The sequence below is a fragment of the Juglans microcarpa x Juglans regia genome, chromosome 5S (assembly GCF_004785595.1).
Source record: "Juglans microcarpa x Juglans regia isolate MS1-56 chromosome 5S, Jm3101_v1.0, whole genome shotgun sequence".
Taxonomy (NCBI): domain Eukaryota; kingdom Viridiplantae; phylum Streptophyta; class Magnoliopsida; order Fagales; family Juglandaceae; genus Juglans; species Juglans microcarpa x Juglans regia.
In genome coordinates this window covers 13,668,236-13,690,030 of record NC_054603.1, presented here as the reverse complement: position 1 = coordinate 13,690,030, position 21,795 = coordinate 13,668,236, and the positions used below count along the sequence as shown (strand labels likewise).

General features: G+C 37.4%; 1 pseudogene; it reads left to right on the top strand.

Annotated features, from left to right (window-relative positions):
• Positions 1–3,672: 3,672 nt before the first annotated feature.
• Positions 3,673–21,795, top strand: LOC121267123 (annotated as a pseudogene).

Here is a 21,795-nt window from a genome sequence, read left to right as displayed (position 1 = left end):
CTTGGGTACTATGTGTAGCCTAGCTATCCCTCTTATGTACAATTGGGTGAGCTTACTGAGTGTATCTGTGGCAGTGACCAGTAAAAAGCGGGCACTCTTTGTTAATCTATCTATGATTACCCAAATAACATCTTTACCAAGAAGGGCTCAAGGTAATCTGAAAACAATATCCATAGCTATGTTTTCCCACTACCACTCAAGAATGGGTAAGGGTTGTAAATTACCAATGGGTCTCTAATGCTTAGCCTTTACTCTCCTACATATGGTATGTTTCTCAATGACATGGGTGAGATCCCATTTCATTCCTTCCCACCAGAAACCTTTCTTAAGATCTCAATACATCTTTGTACCTCGAGGAATGGACTTCGGCTAGTATTCTTTCCAAAATATTTGAATTAGCTAGACCAACTCTTCGTCCTTTAAATAACAAGGTATCATTCTTGCTCAAACTAAAATGCAAAGGTCCTTTCCCCCTTCGGACTCTTCAATGAATCTCTAGTAGCTTTGGATCCTTCCTTTGATGGTACTTCAACTCGTCGAAGTCACCCACTCTTAATTCCTGCATAGCGGTGAGAATTTCTTCCTACAGTGAGTTCTTCACCAACAGTTGGCTCATTTCTTCAAGAAGTGAATCCACCTCTGTGGAACCTCCTATATCCTTTGAGTTAGACTTAAAACTCAGCGCATTTTGCCTTTCCTAGTTGGTACTTGATCTGGCACCGATAGTTGCGTATGGTCTCCAACCATCTTCATTGTCTCAAATTGAGATCTTTTGAGTGAGGAGGTGTCTCAAACTCTTATGATCCATATATACCTATCACACTTCACCATATAGGTAATGTAGTCAAATCTTCAAGGAAAACGCTGCTACTAGCAGCTCCTTGTTGTGAGTGCAATAGTTCATTTTGTGGTCCTTCAATTGCCTAGATGCATAAGCCACAACCCTCCTTCTTGCATTAAGACATATCCTAGTCCCTTCACTATGTTACTATAAGCCACAAAAGGCTTGTGAGGCACTAGAAATGCTAACACAGGGTTGTGGTTAACCTGCTCTTCAATTCCTCAAAGCTATATTCACACTTTTAGATCCAAATGAACTCGGCATTGTTCCTAGTTAAGGTTGTGAGAGGACTTGATAATTTTGAGAATCCTTCCATGAATCTCCTATAGTAACCAACTTGTCCCAAGAAACACCTGATCTCGCGTACCATGGTTGGACACTACCATTCCAACATTGCTTCGATCTTACTTAGGTCCACTGTGACACCTTCCCTGGATATCACGTGACCAAGGAATTTAACTCCCTCTAGACAAAACTCATACTTGTTGGGTTTGGCGAACAACTAATATTCCTTAAGCTTCCCTTACACCATCCTTAGGTGACTTTCATGATGCTTGACATTCTTGGAATATACTAGAATATCATATATAAAGACTACCACAAACATATCCAAAAATGGCCTAAACACCCTTTTCATAATATCCATGAACTCTGTTGGAGCAATAGCTAACCCAAATGGCATCACAGTAAACTCAAAATGACCATATCTCATTCGAAACACTATTTTTGGTATTTCACCTTCCCTGATCCTCAATTAGAGATAACCAGACCTAAGATCAATTTTAGAAAATATGGCATCTCCTCGCATCTAGTCAAACAAGTCATCTATCATTGGTAGAGGGTATCTATTCTTGATAGTCACCTTATTCAGCTCTTGACAATCGATGCACATCCCAATGGTTCTATATTTCTTTCTAACAAATAGCACTAGTGCCTTATCTATAGGAATAGCCCCAGGTTGCAACTCGATAAAAAATTTGACTTCCCTAGGAGGTGGTAAACCTAGCAATACTCCAAACACTTATGGGAACTCGCTTACTACTGGTATACCTTGTACCTCCTTAGGCTCATTTTCCTTAAGCACAAATAGGCCTTGGAGCTACTCACCAACTCCTTCTTGGCTTGTAGAGAATTAATTATACCTTATATTGATTGTAACCTACTTCCTTGGAATACACAATCCTTTATTATAGGCACACAAAATGTTACCGTCCTTTATTGATAATCTATCAAAATACTTAAATAACCAATCCATGCCTAGGATAACATCCAAACCCAATAACTCGAATACTAACAGATCTGCTTCCAAGATAACTCAACCTATCTCCAAAGGACATTTTGCAACCATTTTCGTGTAGAATATTGTCTCTTCGTTAAACAATGCTATGGAAACATTAGCCATATAACCCAAACACATGACTTTCTAGCTTAACCCTCACCTATCAAGCGAAGAACAGGCCTATGGTATTCTAAAACTCAAGCATATGATACTAAAGATCAGATCCTACTTCTCTAGTACTATACCTACGATGGATTTACCCAGAGCCATGTAGATGTTTTGATACCAAGTTGTGGTACACCATTCCTGGGTAAAAGACCAGGTAAGGATCTGTAGTGCCAATGATGCTTGTGTTTAAATTGGGAATAGGCACGAAATGTTCAAATGGAAGTGCATGTGTAAGTAAAAAGACATCTAAATCGCAGTGGAATAAGTAAGGGTATAGTCAGAGACTAAATATTGGTCGTACCAGAGGACTAAACCACAAATAGGTTCATTCATTAACTTCACAAATATCTGTATGCCACTTCATTTCCCAAATAATGTTATACAATACCATCCATTAGTTTCCTACATCCAAGTAAGACAAGCCATACATGCTTTGTCGCATTGCTAAACGATACATTTCTAAAGTAGTACAAATGCTATTAATAGAGACATGCCTCCATTGCTATTCCTGGGGTGGGTTTGGCCCGCCCTTGTTGCGTCCCTCTCTTGGGACTAACATTTTATCAAAATGTAAGGTTTTGATAAAAAAAAACCATAGCTAGGTTAAACGGTTATGACAAGACCGTTAATGAGAGACAATGCACATGAAGATGTGTTGGGCTGTGTGTGGAGACTGGTTTTGGAGCTGAATTGAGAAATAGAGGTTTGCTTGATGTGCGCTTTACATGAGCTTGAACGAAGCTCAACCCATGAGTTCGCTCGTCGTGCGCTCGACAGTGGGCTCGATCAAAGCTCAACCCGTGAGTTTGCTCGAGTCCCGCGCGACAGTGAGATCGAGCAAGACACAAACTTTAGTGTTCGGTTGAGTACCACCCGACACCTCGCTCAAGCCAATTGTGTTTTGGTCATTCACTAGATGTGCGCTAGACACGCTGCTTAAGCGAAGAATGAAAATTTTTCCAAATTAGGGTTTCTAGCACCATTTGATATATATATGTCATATTTGACTTGTTTTGTACGACTTTTAGCATATTTTAAGAGATAACAATTGTCAAGTGAGTACATATTGTGTGAGAGAGCAAAAAGCCCTCGAGAGTGTGAGTTGAGATTGAGTGATTGTAATCTCCTTGAGCGTGTGTTTGATCGTGATTGGTTTTACTTTATTTTTCATCGTTGGTGCGTGTGTTTTGTATTGGATTACACAATAACTGGTATCAAGAGCCAAGGCTGGATCTGAAGGAGAGTGATGGCAGGAGATTAAGTGAAAGCACCCTGGATTGAGAAGTTCAACGGCACTGATTTTGGGTATTGGAAGATACAGATCGAGGATTATCTCTATTGGAAGAGGCTCCATCTTCCACTGTTGGGAAAGAAGCCTGAGAGCATGGATGTTGCTGAGTGGACCTTGTTAGATAGACAGGTTTTGGGGATTATTCGGCTGACCTTATCCAGAATAATGGCACACAATGTCAGTAAGGAGAGAACCACAGTGGATTTCATAGCAACTTTGTCAGGTATGTATGAAAAGCCGTCGGCGAACAATAAAGTGCACTTGATGAAGAAATTGTTCAATTTGAATATTTCAGAAGGTATGCTTGTAGCCCAACACTTGAATGAATTCAATACGATGAAACTGAACTACGACGACATACATGACATGGTCTTTGTTGAAGAGGTATGTAGAAGAGACTTGGGTGAGTTCTCGGGTTCAGGTTCGGCCCTGAATGTTGACAATCAGGGCACAGGACATGACAAGTTAAGCACCAAGAGCAGGGGAAAAGCAAGATGAGATCTGGGTAGTAGATCACGTGCTGGAGTTATGGCAAGCCGGGCCACACGAAGAAAATGACAAGAATCAAGAAAGTGCTGAGGATGATGTGATGAATGTAGTGGCAAAAGAAGTTCAAGATGCCTTACTTCTTGTAGTGCACAGTCCAATTGATGATTGGGTGTTGGATTCAGGGGCTTGTTCCATAGCTCCTCATGTTGAGAGATCATGCAGAATTATAATGCTGGTGAATTTGGGAAGATGTATGCGGCTGATGGAGAGGCATTGGATGTAGTGGGAATGGGTGATGTGCACAACACACTTCCAAATAGGAGCATGTGGACTTTACAACAAGTAGATACGTTCCAGATCTAAAGAAAAACCTGATCTCTGTGGGACGGTTTGATGACAACGGTTTTGCAGTAGCGTTATCAGGAGGAACTTGGAAGATCACTAAGGGTGCGCTGGTCTTAGCACATGGTAAGAGATCTAACTCTTTGTATTTAATATTAGGGTCCAGTGATGTGCAGGGAAATACAAGAGTGCAAAAGGGCAGGCTTGATCATGCGAAACATGTAAGGAAGCCAAAGGGAGTAAGCTTTCTCATTCCTCATGAAAGCTTGGGAAAGTTGGCTAAGGTTGCCAAGATCGGTTTGGGACTGGATACTCCTAGTGCAATGGGAGTTGTGAGTTGCCCAGTGGATGTGCTGGCTAAGGGCGATGTATGTGGAAGACTGAAGTTGAGCTGGAATTCAATGTGTCTTCTAGCTTGAAGATGGAAGCTGTGAGCTGCAGAGATGATAGGGCTTGGTTGGAAACAGTGGCTGGCATGTGGAGACCCAGTCTCTAAGTGGGAGATTATTGGGGTGTATGTGGAGACTAGTTTTGGAGCTGAAAATTGAGAAACAGAGGTTTGCTCGATATGTGCTCGACATGAGTTCGAGCAAAGCTCAACCCATGAGTTTGCTCGATGTGTGCTCAAGCGAAGCTCAACCCGTGAGTTCGCTTGAGTACCACTCAACATACTGCTCGCCCAATGTTGTTTGGTCGTTTGCTCAATGTGCGCTCGACACGTCGCTCGAGCTAAGAACGCATATTTAGCAAGATTAGGGTTTCCAGCGTCGTTTGATATATATATATATGTCATATTTAATTGGTTTTGTACTACTTTTAGCATATTTTGAGAGAGAACAATTGTCAAGTGAGTGCATATTGTGTGAGAGAGCAAAAAACCCTAGAGAGTGTGAGGTGAGATTGAGTAATTGTAATCTCCTCTGTTAATAAGATTTCTACAGCTCTGTGGATGTAGACAATTTGCAAAATCACGTAAATTGTACGTCGTGTGCTTGATCACAACATGCAATTTGCCGAACCTTTCAAAGATTAAGATCTCCAAATCACAATGTAGATATATTCATAAGCATGATGAAGGAAAATGTTTATTAATTCATGAACAGAAAGGGAATAGATATAGAACATGCAATGCTAGAACTCATGTCATACCCACAACATTTAACCCATTTGCTTTCTTTGGAGACTGACTCCCAAGAGGCTCGTACACTTACTATCTCAAAAGTGAGATTTTGACTTTTACCTTAAGTTTTTTTATAGGATGGGATCGTCAGGTGTCCTTCTAACTACTAAGGTAACTGAATAGGTGCCCTTTAGTCTCAGTCATCCATATGCATTAGGATAGAGATAGTCTAACTACACAAGTCATACATGTTCCTACAGCTTGTCTTTAGTCCAGTCTGTAGTATCTTCTCGAATGTGGCTCTCCCACATGGTGCTGGACCATACCTTTCAGGTGGAGTATGGGCCTTTGTGTACGACACTGCTATCTTCTGGGCATTTTCATGTTATCACAGAATTCCCCACATCTGTGTGGGTCTTATCCTTGACCATTGCTCCCATTAGGCTCGTATTTATTACAACTTCATGTTGGGCAACCAAGTACACCGAGGAGCTATTGAGGAGTCCTTGTGCCATTTCTAATAAAACGTTACCACTTGTTTCATAAGGGTAGAGAGATTCCCTAGGTTTTAATGTGTGGTGTCCTTGTGTGTGTTGAGTGGGTAGAGTGATTCCCCAAATCGGATGGTCTGGTTTTGATGAATGAGTTGGCACGTTGGTCGGGAAGAGAGATTTCTTGTGTTGAACGATGGGGCAATTTCCCATTAATACTTATATAATGAGAAATGATGGAGTTTATATGGATTGATAAAATGGTGATTCCTCGCTTTGTTAAAAGACTATGTATATATGAGATTTGCTCAGAGGGTGATTCTTCACCATGCTTATATACTTAAAATTTATTATGGGAGTGATTCCTCACCATGACTACGAATACATGTATTTTTGCCCAAACAGTGATTCTTTGCCAAGCATAAATGTATGTCTTCAATATGATGAACATATACAATAGTCTATTGTTAGGTTAGATGGTTATTGAAATTTGGTGGAAAATGGGTCATCATGGTGATCAGCTGAATATGGAGCTTACAAGGCATGGACACTAGGAGACCAGCACAAAGGCAATACGTTAACTACTTTGGAGGCCATTATCTCTAAAAATATGGACTAATTCTAGAGGTAAAAGGTTAGAGTAAATTGATTGGAGCACAAGATGCAGTCTTTTGGACCTGGACTCTGCCCGTGGCTGTTGGTTGGGAATCCCTTTCTATTAGGATGGTGCCACTGGGTGCACTATCAATGGAACCGATCTAGTATTGCAATCTGCCTCTCCTTTTGGTACATTATTCATTTAGTCATGGCAGTTACATAGATTCATACATTAAAACATTTATTTCTTTTCTGTTCCTTTGTTTTAATTCATTCCTTTCAGTCCTTTTGATATACGAGGTCCAGGTATGATGATGCTAAGTTGGTAGATTCGACGTTAAAAGTATTGGACTACCTAGAAATCAGAATAAATCAAGCAGAAAAATGTGAAGATTCCTCAGATTGACAAGCAAAGGTCAGCATTTCTCGGTTGGGGAACAATTTTTAGTTATGTTTCCCCTCTAAATTGTCATTTTTAGTTATTTTTTCTTTTATGTTAATGTTTATTTTAAGGAATGATTTTATTCCATATATCTGGCTAGATTTTAGCAAGATACTTATTTTATTTCGTATTTTATTGTTTGGTCATAATCGGAATTTTGCCTCTTTTCCTTAGTTATTTAAGCTCGGCTTGTGGGCCTCAAAGGAGATATTCGAGTTTTATATAGAAACCCTAATCTCAGAGTTTATCTTAGAGCTCTCTCTCTGTTTGCATTTTTCTCAATCTCAATCAATAGCTTCCATTGTTTAGCTAGCATTAGAATAATTCTTATTCTGTTATGGCGTCACCTTTTCTTTTCATTTCATTCATCAACCAATTTTATTTCAGAAAACATTATTTCATATCATAAAGCATAAAACATCATCATTTCATTTCATGGAACATAAAGTCAATAAGTACTATATATAACATCCATTTCACATCCATGCAACTACTCTTGAGGTGCATAAAAAGGGCTTGTCAAAAGAGTCATTACTTACATATACTTCAAACATTAGGCATAGATTCATAAAACATCATTTCCTTTCTATGAAAACATTTTACTTATCCATTGCATAAAAAGAGCATCTTTCTTATAAAGGAATTTCATTTCATATATAAAGAGAAATATTTTATTTTCATTTTCATATCATTTAGAAAGCTCTAGAAGAGTAAGAGCATAATATTTACCTCGACTCCATGCCATTTTCATTTCAGGCAATTAGATGTCAACCTACATGCATCCCTAACTTTACGCTATTCCTTTTTCATTTACATAAGCAACTTAAACTTAAAACTTACATAATAGAAATATTCTCAACTCTTAGTGTCTTCCCTTCCACATGGTCTTAACCTTCAGTTAACTCTATACTTAAACCACCTTCACTTAGACCCATCATTATCCAATTAACCTCCTCCAACTATTTACTTTCATACTTCTCATAGCATTCCTGATCGTATAAACTTTCACCTTTAAGTATTCATAATATCCCATTCATTTCACTTGTTCAAGTCATCATTCAATCTTTGAAGCATACCCATTTTCATAAATCCTAAGCCTAAACTATTAACCTAAAAGCCTAAATTGCTAACCTCATTCAAGGAAAGTCTTTGGAGTTGGCAGGCCATAAGGTGGTGCAGCCCATGTCCTGGCCATCTGTCACTGTCATCCTACAGAATAACAATTGAGGCTAAAGGACCATTGCATCTTTGTGTGAGACATCTGTGTGATGAACATTGTATCTATGTGATGAACATCTATGTGATCGCAATTGAGTATATGAAATCATTATTCATGCGATGAATTTATGAATTTTACATATTGGAGCAGAGATAGATTCCTTACCTTGGTAATACTTATGCTTTAAAACGCAAGACCACCTTGCAAGGCTAAATACTCCTAGGTGATCGGTAGTGAAATACTACTGTGAGGGAAGGGTGAAAAGAACCCCATCGGGGAGTGAAATAGAACATGACTGAATATAGGGCAACTCCTTAAAGGGTTATTCCTTGCGATGCGCATATGTGTGTGTGTTTCACAAAGAGGGTGATTCTTTGTCAGGCATGCATATATGTGTCCTTCCATTTTTACATGAAATTGTTCATTACCTCTTCAGGAGCATTATCTCTCATTAGTGGTTTTGTCATAGCTGCCTAACCTGCCAACGATGTCATATTCAGAACCATAGACTTTGATATAGAGCTACACTCAAGAGTGATGCCCGAGGAAGAAGAGTCAATCCCACCCAAACCCTAAGTATGAAGGCTTGTCTCTGCTGTAGGAGCCATGTACCTTTCTGAATTGTATATATTCCTTTGGAAATGGGCTACCACTTGCATTCGGTCTATTACCCATTAGGCGACGAACAAGTATATGGGTTGTATATATTTCTAAGTATGGAATTCATGAGGAATGACGCTATTTGTTCTGTGGTGTGATTTAGTCTTCTAGTACTACAAGATCTAAGTTTACCAACTAAACCTATATCTTCTCCACACCAATTTGACTTCTGTAACGACAAAGGGCACTTCCACTGGATGAGGCACACCTAATCCAAGTAAACCTAGGGTGTTGACCGACTGGCTGACACTGTAGATCCTCGCTAAGTCCCTTAGTGAGGAACAGAGTGTCGTAGCTTGTTATTAAAGCGCACTTATCCGTGACTTTGGGAAAATTTATATGTTAGGGAGGACAGAAGTGTAGGAGTTGATTCTAGTATTATAAGCTTGAAGTTTAAGTATCTTAGATTTGATCTGCATTTAGAAATGAGTGATGAGATAGAAAGTGATAGTTTTGGGTTGTGTGGCAGGATTTGAGTATAGTGCAACCGAGAGGTTCATGAGGTAAGCAATCTCCGAGTGGTCACGAGGGAGGATCGTCTAGTGAGAGGAGGGGTAAAGAGCTTGTAAGAGCTCTAAACCGCATTTTGGATGTGTTGGAGCAGCAACATGAATTATATTCATGTCATCTGGAAGTTCAGTTGTTGGGATCCCCAAGGGAGAAATATAGGGGATGTACGTATGAATGATTTTTTGCCTATCTTTACTTGGAATTTTTCTGTAACATGGGTCTGATGAAGGCAGAGAGATGGAAAATGAACATTGAAAGGACTTTCAAGCTATGTGGGTGCATCAAAAGTCAAATGGTCTTGTATGAAGCTACCTGCTACAAGGAGAGGCAGCACTGTGGTGGGGTGCCAAGAGGCAACCACTTACCATGGAGCTGGGATCTATAGAGAGGATTTTGTTAGAAACATTTAAGAAATAATTTGATGATCGATACTATCCTAGTATAGTGAGACGACAGAACTTGAAGGACTTTGGCTAACTCGGATCAGGGTAGCATGACGCTGGAGCAGTATGCCTCTAAGTTTATGGAGTTGGGAAGGTTTGCCCTTCGTCTCATCTGTATTGAGAGTATGAGGATGGAATAATTTCAGGACAGATTGCAGACCTGAATCAGGACCTAAGTAGTGTGTTTAGAGATTAAGGATTTCTAGAAGTTAGTGCACATAGCCTCCATAACTGAGCGTGAGCAATGCAATTTGTTGACTGTGCCCATGGGTCTAAAGAAGAGGATGTTTTCTAGAGGGAAGCAGCTTAGGTGACCCTCAGAAGTTTGTATCTAAGATGGGTGGACGACTGCCAACTAGTCCCGGGCATGCATGGGAGGAAGGATGCCAATTTGCGATATAAAGCTCACAAGGGACTATTAATAGGTCTCTTACTCATGTTATCACTATAGACAAACGGGACATTATGCCAAGGACTGCCCTCAAGCACCACTAGTGCAGCAAGTAGGACAGGGCGGACGACATGGAGATCGTAGACAGGTCATGTAAGCTAGGGTGTATGCCCACACTATAGGAGAAGTCGGCCATGATGCTTTACATATCTAAGAGGTAGGCATCATCGTAGGTGCAGAATCGTATCTTACGACTAACTAACTGTACATATAGAAACTTAGTATTAGTTGTAAGTTGAAGTTAATCGTATCTCATTTCTACACGAGTAAACTATTTGAATATGGAGCTTCCCATTCATTTAAGTCTACTACGTTCATTAGGATGATAGGTCTTCGGTTAGAACCAATGCGTCAAAGAGTCTTAGTAGCACTACCTAATGATAGTGTTTTGCACTAAGGTAGTTAAGGAGTGCCCTTTGAAGGTAGATGGGATACCTTTGGAAGCAGATCTAATAGTGTTCGACATGTTGGGGTTCAATGTCATTTTAGGAATGGACTGGTTGTTTAGACATTTCATGAGCATCGATTGCTTGATGAGGACAGTGATATTCTGCGTACTAGGAATGGAAGATAGGATCTTTCATCAAAGCAAGTTGAGGTCGATGCTGGTAGTAATTACCTCCTTACAGGCCAAGAAAGATTTGGTGAATGGGGCTGAGGTCTACTTAGTGTACTTAGTACTTAAGGAAAAGGAGCCTAAAGAGATAAAAAAAAACATACTGGTGGTGAAGGAATTTCCAGAGTTCTTTAGAGAACTGTGAAGGTTACCCCTACTAGACAAATTGAGTTTTCGATTGATACAGAACCAGGAACAGTTTCGATACACGAGGCTCCTTATAGGATGGCCACAATGGAGTTAAAGGAGTTGAAGAGTCAACTATAGGAGTTGTTGATGAAAGGATTTATCAAACCCAGTATCTCAGCTTGGGGTGCACCGGTACTATTGAGTAGAGTCTTGTGACGGCGCACTGTAGCTGATAAAGTGTTAAAACTGCATGATTAAGTTGCTTAAATGAATAAATTATTTAACCAAAAATGAATTAAGCACTTAATTATGCAGTAAATTATAGTAATTGAGTAAATTGATAATTCTTGATATTTTGCAGTTAAAAAGATTCATAATGCAGTTGGTTGTAACAAGAATGCACATGACACTCACATTGTTAAGCCACATCAGGTTTCATATTCCAATTTTACCCTTATATTGATGAACACTTAAATCTTATTTACTTTATGGAATTTTTGGAAGAGAGGCTACCAATTGAATTAATACTCTTTTGGAAGACTCACTCTTGTGCCTAAAGGGAATTAGAGAGAAAAGGATGTTGTGGTTCTGAAAGGGGGAGGATTGGTTATGGGAGAGTGGAGTAGTACGAGCCAAGGAGGAGCTGATGGGCGAATCAACACTGCATGAGAGAGAGATGCAGAGCATAGAAAAGAAAATGATACATGGAAATTTGGGGCTAAAAGCAAAAAGTGGTCCTTAGGTGTTACATAAAAATTGGGCTGGAATGAAAAGGAAGGAAGTGGTTCCTGGCAGAGGCTTGGTCGCATGGATGTTTTCCTAGGAGTTTTTCTGCGTGGGCGTGGCCTAGAAGAAAGAAAAAAGGAATCAAACGACAAGATTCTTTTAGTGGGTTTTTCCTGGGAGGCTACTTGGAGAAAAGGAAAAAAAAAAAGGCATTTGGCGACTAGGGAATTTGGGGCTTTCGCCATCTGTGAGACATGGATTTTCATTTGATTACTTTCATTTCTGAAAAGATGATGCAAGGCTAACTTTGTAGCTTGGGTTGCGGAATGGGACTTGATTTGTTTTGAAGTTTTAGATTAATGAAATCTCTGTTAGTTTAAACGTTATTTTTACTCTATTGTAAACCTGAAATTGGTTTGAAACTAGATAGAAACTCTTGTTCTTGCTTTGTTGTAGACGTAAGGCACAACAAAGGCTTGAAAATTTATCAATCTTTTTGGTCATATTTTATTATGGGTTTGGCTGGCAATGTAGTGAGGATTTGTAAAGAAATGGTGCAAATATGAACATTAACTCTCCATCTTCTGATTATCAATTCCTTGACTAGATTGATAGTTGATAATCGGCACCACAGAACATTAACTAAGAACCGAATGGAAAAGAGACACATCTGCAGCTTAAGTGTTTGATAAATTGCATCTTAGAATTTCTTTTCTTTGGAAATCTTTAAGTATTTTTTGACTTCATTTTGGTTGATTATTCAAGCATGACATCTCCTAGATTTGAATGATGAACATGTTATAAAAGTTATTTATGGACTTTTGGAGTCCTTGGAGTTGATATGAAGGTGTTAGAACAAGAATATCAAGGATTGGTTCTAATTGATCTAAACTTGGTGTTTTACCATTTTCCTTAATCTTGTGAGTTCAAGTATTTGTGTAATGTGTGTTTTAATGTCTTAACATGATTTAAAATCAATAATGTGATTTTTTAGAGTTGATAAATCCGGTTTAAGCATGTTAGTATCTTAGAAGGTCAAGTAGCAACAAAATCATGCTTTTGGCCTAGGAGTGTTTCGGCCAAGGATTGTTTCTCCTAGTTGTGGATTGTTTTAAGTTTTTTTGGAATTCATTTGCAAAATCCTTATTTTAGGAGAAAATTTATGATTTCCTGCAAGTAGAGGGGTAACTTTGCAAATTTAACCCTAATTTAGTAAGTTTTAACTTTTATAAATTTATTGTAAGATATTCTAATCTTAGAAAATATATCATTTCAGTTCAAACACTTTTTATGCTCACTTAAAGTTACACAACACTTTCGCTTTACGTGAAGAATCTATAAGTTAGCTTCTAACTTACTTTTGATGTTGTTACTTATGTGTGGTTGTAAGGTTTTATTAGTTATATTCATGTTCATTAATGCTCATTATAATTTTCATAATATACTATGACATGTTGTCAGTTATTTGTTACAAGTTTATCTGTTCCACGAATGCCACACCATCTGTTATATATTTATCTGTTACATGCCATGAATGCCACATCATCTGTTATATATTTATATGTTACATGCCATGAAAGCCATGTCATCTTTATATGTTTATTTGTTGTACAAATGTCATTCCATATGCTATATGTTTATCTGTTACATGCCATGAATGCCACGTTATATGTTACCTGCCCCGAATGTCATGATATTTGTTACATGTTTATCTGTTACATTTCAAATTTGTCATGTAATCTGTTACATGTTTATCTATTACATGCCATGACTGCCATGTCATATGTTACATGTTTATCTGTTACATGCCATGAATGCATGTCATGAGCCACACAAGTCCATCATGAAACATTTTCTAACTCGACCTTGCGTTGGATACTTGTGGTGTAATCATTCTGATTGTTAGATTACTTCTAATAAAATATTCTTGGTGTAATCATTCTGCTTGTTAGAGTATCTATAATAAAATATTCATGCGAAATCATTCTAGTTATTCGAGTATTATGATGGAATAAATTGGGCGTAATCATTATGATTGTTCAAATATTCCTGACGAAACAACTTTTGAAAGCATTTTGCTTGTCAGGGTATTCATGAAAAATCATGAATAAGTCTCATGTTACTTCCACACCAAGTCATGTTATTTTCAAGTCAAGTTCATTTTCAGGTCATGTCACGTTTGTTCAAGTCCATGTCATGAAGCATACATGTCATATTATTGTCATGCATGCCTATTCATATCGTTGGTAGCTTATGAGCCTAACGTGCTGAGATTTTATAAATCTCATTGTAGTAGTCTCAACTACTATTCCTCTCGAAATGGTAGACGATGTGTCAGGAAGCATAAAAAAGTACACAACTGCCTGGAGGATGTTGAATAGGCCGAGGAGGAGCCTTGGGAGGATGAGAGAGTTGATACTCTCGTTTATAGGACATCTTTTCAAGTTGATAGTGGAGATGCGCGAGTAGCTTGGCACCATAGAAAAACTAATTTTTTTATGGTAGACCCCACTCTTTTTCAAACCATCTTGACCTCTCATTGATGTGGCATTACTAATGGAATTGTCACGGAGAAATAAATCTAATCTTATTAAAACAACATACAATAAAACATTCAATTAAAAAATACTGGGAGTAGTTTAATTTTACGGCAACTCATGTAGACTAATTTCCATGTATTTCATCAATTAACCCTTACAACAATGTGCCTTAACTTTCCAAGATCCAATTGTTTATAGAATTAATATTTATTTTCTGAGAAATGATAGTTGTAGTCGTGAGTGCGCAAGCGCCGTGCAATCACTTTGAAAAAAGTGAATAAATACATGAAAAAATAATAATTTTTAATAGTAGACCCAAATCTTTTTTCAAAGTGACTGCAAGGTATTTGCGCACTCCATAACTGCATGTAGCATTACTCTTATTTTCTACTAGATGGTCTCTAAATTGTTTGGTCCCCCCCACCCCTCCCTAATCTTAGGGTTCAAAGGGATCTGTAACAAAGCTTTGATGCATACAATAGCCCATCAATTAGTTGATCTCCTATGGAAAACGTTCTGCCATTATAACGCCTCAATGAAAGGCCCAAACCATATGGCCTATACTCCAAAAGGATTAGTCAATGATACAATTAGAGCTCTATTGAAACCTTATAAAGAGCAAGAACTTCTCATTCCTAAGCAATCTGGGATCCCATACACCACCTACCCTTATCCATAACATATGGGGCATCACAACCATTACTAGAGAAACAATTCACAAAGCTAGTTCGCGAGCATTCCTTACTCTTTAATGCTGCGAGATCAGGGAATGTCGAGTTTCTAGTTATACTCATACGCTCCTATCATGATCTCGTATGGAAAGTAGACCACAAAGATCGGAGTATATTTCACCTTGATATTAAATATTTACAAGAGAATGTATTCAATCTAATATATGAGCTAGGCGCTATCAAGGATATCATTGCATTATATGCAGACCAAGACAATAACAATATGCTGCACTTAGGGGGAGAAATAGCTCCTCCAGAGAGACTAAATGCCATATCAGAAGCAGCACTTCAAATGCAACGGGAGCTATTGTGGTTTAAGGTACTCTATATATATGGTTGGGATATGTGTGCGTGTGCGTGTGCGAGCTCGCACGTGTTTGTGTTTTTCCATGGCACTTTCACATGTCATACTTACACGGCCATGGTCATTACAGGAGATAGAAAAGATTGTGCAGCTTTCTTACATGAAGATGATGAATAAAGATGAAAAAAAGAGAGCTGCAAATACACCTTCTGAATTGTTTACAAAGACACACGAAAAATTGTGACAAGCAGGTGAAAAGTGGATGAACGAGACAGCAAACTATAGCATGCTTGTAGCGACATTGATTGCCACCGTAGTTTTCACTGCAGCCTTCACTGTACTGGGTGGAAACCATCAAGAAATAGGCACTCCTATTTTCTTAGAAAGCAATTGGTTTATGGCTTTCTTCATATCAGATGCAATTGCATTGCTATCCTCATCAACTGCGACATGTCTATTCTCACGTCACGTTATGCAGAAGAGGATTTCCTTCAGTCATTACCTACAAGGTTGTTGCTTGGACTCGTAGCACTCTTCATCTCTGTTGCAGGCATGGTTGTAGCTTTCTGCGCAACTTGCTGTTTGGTCTGTAACAGCAAAATGGCATGTGTTCCAATTGTTATAATTGGTTTGGCCAGTATCCCGGTTACTTTGTTTTTTATTTTACACTATCGACTTTGGGCTGATGTATTCTGCTCAACAAATCAGTCTAGGTTTCTTTATCGACCACGTCAATGTAAAATTTTCTTGGAAGAATCCTACTAGGTAGACAAAATCACTACATGAAATCAGACTTTTCCCAGTGCTCAAAATCATCGCAAATACTCCTACAAATCGTTGCAATTGATCATTTGCGACGATTTCTAATTCGCTGCATATTCGACAAAATTAAAGTGTCATTTCTGATCAATTTCAGCGATAGGAAAAAATTATAAAAAAAACTACTATTTGCGGCGATTTTTGTCCACCGCAATTGTTCCCAAAATCGACGGAAATGACCTTTCCATTTACTATTAAATCGTTGAAAAAAGTCAATTGCGAAGATATATATATCATCGCTAAAAAGTGTTTAAATCACCGAAAGTAAGCCTTATTTTTTCCAGCAATGTCAATTATCATCGCAATAATGCATTTCCAGCAAGGGAATTATCGCCGGAAAAAGTATTTGTGGCGAATTTTAATCACCACAAATAATTTAGCAAAAATTTATTTGCGGTGAAGTTTACTCGCCGGAAATGCTGTTTCAGAAAATAAAAAAAAAATGCACAAAACAGAATACATAAAAAATATAATACACATTGAAATTATATTTACTATAAAATTTATGGATGACCACACAAAGCTCAAGCTAATTGCAATTTAACATTTATATCCAACAATAATTAAGAACTACTAAATAAAAAAAATACCCAAACAAGAAAGAGAGTGAAAGGGAGAATAAAAAGTACATTGATTTAATATCCATAGCACTGCTTTGCTGCTGCAAGCCTGCAATTTGCCTGTAGTAATACCCTCAATTAGAGTTAGGCAACTTCTTACAAATCCACAGAAAAAAGTAACATCCTTACAACATTCTTAGAAGCTGTAAATGTTACCTTTAGAGAAAAGCATTGACATCAAGCAAAAGCACGAACTTTCAGCTTGTGAGCTGCCAAACACAAGCTAGTAATTTAAGTTAAAGTCTAATGTACAGGCAACCAATTAACTAACTAACTGACTAAGTACTATATATATATATATATTTATATAACATGACTAAACTCACGCCCCACATACATGTTAATTAAGGACCGATTAATTATTTGTTTACTCTAATGTTTCAATTCTTATATATGTCAGGCCTATATAACTTCATTGGGAATGACTTCATCCACCCACCTGCACCAAGGAACAAGAAAACCTCACTGCCAAGAAATACACAATTCCCTCATCCATAAAACAAAGCCATTCGATGATACACTACACACCATATATCAAACTTTTTTTTTTTTTTTATAAAAGGAATCACATTTCATTCATAAAAGAGAACATACAAATTTGACTTAAAAAAGTCAATTACAAAATTAGTAGCTCCCTAGCACACTTCCGTGGCTGATATGGTCTAGTCCACACAACAGATCTCTAAAGACCTAAGTCTAAGGGATCTGTCGTGCACATCTCTGTCCCCGACAGAGTAATAGTAACCAGGTGACAAAACCCATACCCCGACTACGCGGAGTAGGGTGCACTAACCCCATACACCGCCAAAGTGGAGAGAGGAGATCACACTGTTCAGACCAAGGTCCGAAAGGACAAAATTTTTAGATTTTTTATTATTTCAAAAGAAGAAAAACAGGACACAAAATAAAATACAATGGAAAAACCACTGTAACAATAGAAAAGTACAATGCTCCAAGCGGCTACAGTGGCGCGTGCAGTACACGTGCCACCCTGGGAGAAAACCGTCGACCGATCTTGGAGGTTCCGAACTCACAGACCCCAGTGGCGCCGTGCATGACAACGACAGAGGGCCTCTTGGCTTCGCGAGAGAGCCACTCGCTGAACGTTTCCGGTAACTTTTGGCTGCTCGTGCGAGCAACTCGCCGCTCCGTTTGGCGCCGCCTTTGGTAGTCTTAAAGATCGGCGACTGGGCAATACCATATATCAAACTAAAGCATACTATCTACATACTTGGAATTTTATAAAAGGAAAATTCCAAGTAGCCATACATCTTTCTTCCAAAGTTTCAAGAGTACTCAAATAAAAACAATGGAGATGATTACTCCACAGAAAAAAAAGTACCAATGCAGAAAAAACATACTCCCATTTGAATTAAGAAGACCAGTATATTTTTTGTCATGACAACAGATATAAACACCAGTACTTGATGAGAAAATAGAAAGATACCAACAGATGAAGTACAGTCATTTATACCTCATGTCCAAATTTCCCAGGTGCATTGGTTCTTCCATACTTTCCCTCCCTCTATACTACGCATCTGAATCAGCAAAGGAAACCCCCAACTCCACGGGCCTTCCACCACCCAAGCCAATAAAAAATAATTACACATCTCATACAATGGCAATTGCAGAAACTATTTTGTTCACCAACCTATCCAATCATACATGATTATATATTGCATCTTGCATATAGTGACAATTGCAAAAACCATTATCCTTACACGTGAAACACAAAAACTAGATACATTTTGCACAGACTCACTCGAATTTCACCCTAGTACAACAAACCAAGACCATCATCTGGTCGGTCCCAAAGTAAATGAATTCAGTCTAATCGAAAATGTATTTTAAAATATATTTCCTTCATTTTCCTTGATGGAGTAAAATCACTTTTGAGCTAAAAGTAACTGTACGGAACAGTAAAACATTCTGTCAACGAATAATACTGCATGGTATAAGACTGTAACTGAATTAGGTGGCAAAGATCATGAAAGGAATGGAAACATTTCCAAACTTTGCTATTTCCATATAATAGTTCATATGGTAAGCAGTTAAAACTTCTCAAATATGTGCTGGGATCCTTTTGTTCAGGCTCATCCTGATAAACTCATCTTTCACATCTCTTTTTTGGTTTTCAATAGAAGTTTCTAAAAGTAAAACATAATTTATGGTTACAAACAACAATTAAACAAGCAAGGCATCGTGATTTCCTGCCAAAAATGACGTTATGAATAATCACACATGCATTGGGGATGGTAATCAAGTTTTTCTTGAGTAAAACAATTTACATAAACCAGGAGTAGAACAAGAAAAATTATGAGAAGCCATAATAAAAAACTGGATAATTAGTACTCATAAAAAAATCTTATAATTAGTAGTCATCTAAAATATACTACAATTAAGTAGTTCATAGGAAACAGAGTAGGAACCAATATCACCCCCTCCCTTAAAAAAGGGCAACAAATACCTCAAGCTGCGCATTTTGTTTACCAGCAACAGGCCAAGGTAAACTTCTGTTCAGCAACAAATACCTCAGAATATTTAAAGTATTTTCCAATGAAGTGAACCAAGTTGCTAATGAGGCAATATCTGTTCAGCACTGAACTTAAAGTGAGTTGCAAAATCCATTCAGTAGCGATATTCAATCAGACAACATTAAAAAATAGACAAACAAGTAATGCATAATATGTGGTAGTATAATACTCTGCCAAATCTTAAATTCAAAAGAAAACAAAACTAGAGATCCCTACAGTTATAGCAATGAATCCTAACCCAAAGAGAAGAAAAGATTAGAATAAGGTTTCTCATTATCAAAACTTGGGATATTTCTCAAAAAAAAAATTATTCTTAGAAAATTTTGCATTTTAGAAACTTTATGTAATAAAGATGAAGAAAATAGAGAGAAAGAGGATGACCCTGGAAAAAATTCATAGAACTTCAACAAAAATATCCATGCTAACTATATCTCAACACTTCATGTTCAAGAAGCAAGAAAAGTTTCCCAGCTGGTGCAGTATTGTTTATGGTATTTTACTTATAAAAAAAAAGAAGCAAGAAACAATAACTATTTGGATAGGAATTTAAGAAATCTCTGTTTACTAGATGTGAATACTGGTGAGTGAGGCATTATTCTTTAATGGAAGCACTAGGAACCAAGTGAAAAGTCATTTGGTTCTTAGTGACTATATGCAAGAGGCCTTAATCAGTATGGACTATGGAACCAAATGTCAATTAAAAATGAAAAAAATACTAGCTGCAGCCTTTAAAGTAAGACGACAACACTTGAGTCAACTCCATATTAAAAGAACATTCAGTAGCTTAAAAGAATGAAAGCATCTAGCATCAACTCATACTAAAAGAAAACATTGAATCAAAACAAGTACGTTGCATTTTAGCAGATTAGTATGAACTTTAGGTGCAAAATAATGTCAAGGCAGCTCAATACATATGACAAACATTAAACAAACTACGCCAAGCACTGTTAAGTCATGACCATATCCAGTTTATAGAGATAATTCATAACACATTAACCCTAGATCAAGCAAACAACCTCCATGAATTACCTACAGGAGTACTAATTCAATTCACTGAGAATAATAAAAATATAGTGCATATTTGGAATTGCAGTAGGAAATAGAACTTTTCATAATACTAGAGCTTTTAAATGAAAAGTTTCACTATGAAAAAATTACTTGTTTGGTAAACATGAACCTAACCACCTTTGAAGTTAGTTACGGTAGTTTTTTTTGTTAAATGTACAATTATTTGCAGGAACCTTTCTAGAAAACCTTTAATTTAGTGTTTTTTTTTTTTTAAAAATGGACTTTCACAGCTTCTTTTTATGTACTTAAAACATTGTTTCTAAATTTTCCAAACATACAATTTTTATTTTAAAAGGGTTTTTAGATGTTAAAACTCTTAAGCTTCTAAACTCACAAACCCCATGCGCAAAGTGAAAGCATGTGTGTGCAAGCATGCAAAGTATTGGTGTGCAGTTAAAAACGTAGCGGAAAATAAAATGGGCAGCTTGAAATACTAGAAGTACCAGAAATTTAAAATTACATCACCCAGCAAAATAAACAGTTTGTGGGTGAGTGAGGAATTCAAGGTAACAAATAAGATCAATTATTCTTAGGAGTTCATTTCTAGATTTAATTAGATTGAAATCTGATGAGTTGCAGCTTTTGTTATATGTTCTTTTATTAGTAAATTGGCTGATCAACCACTTTTTGTATGAATTGTAGAATCTGTCAAAGAAGAACAAAAATAATAGGGGGACTCAACGGATGACTCACACAGGTGGCAGAAAGTCTTTTGTTAGGCTCATGGAGGAAAAGGTAATAATTTGTTTTAATAGTAGATTATTAAAACTCAAGTTTAATAGTTAATTTGTAAGCTATTTCTTTTATTACTGTGGAAAGTACTGAACTAAGAAATCTACTTTATTAACACTCAAAACAGGAGACAGCTCCGAACTTGGTTGCTTTTTATAAAGAGATGCATTGGTCTACAAAAAAAAGTAGATTCATTACTAAAACTGTTGAGCATAACTGTGAGAAAATAGTTGTTTAATTCTCTTCATTCTGACATTATTTATAACAGATTTGTGACTGGTTGATATTGAAATAATTGGGTTAATATAGAATATGATGGTTGAAAGATTGCATGAGATGGAACCAAATGAAAACATGGATGATGGAGCGAATGTCGTGTTCAAGAATGTATTAAGACATTAATCTGGATATGTGAGAGGTTTAGGCCACTTAGTAATACCAGACCCATCTCCATCATTGTTGAAGAATAGGGAGTTTCAACGTATTAATGAGGAGAATGAGAAGAACAAGGCTAAGGCGCAAGGCTTAAAGACTGAACTTGATACTTTCAAGAGAGACGTGGATGCCATGAGGGCCCACTTTGTAGATGTTGAGAAACAATTATTTTCTCGTATGACAGAATTGGAGCCTTAG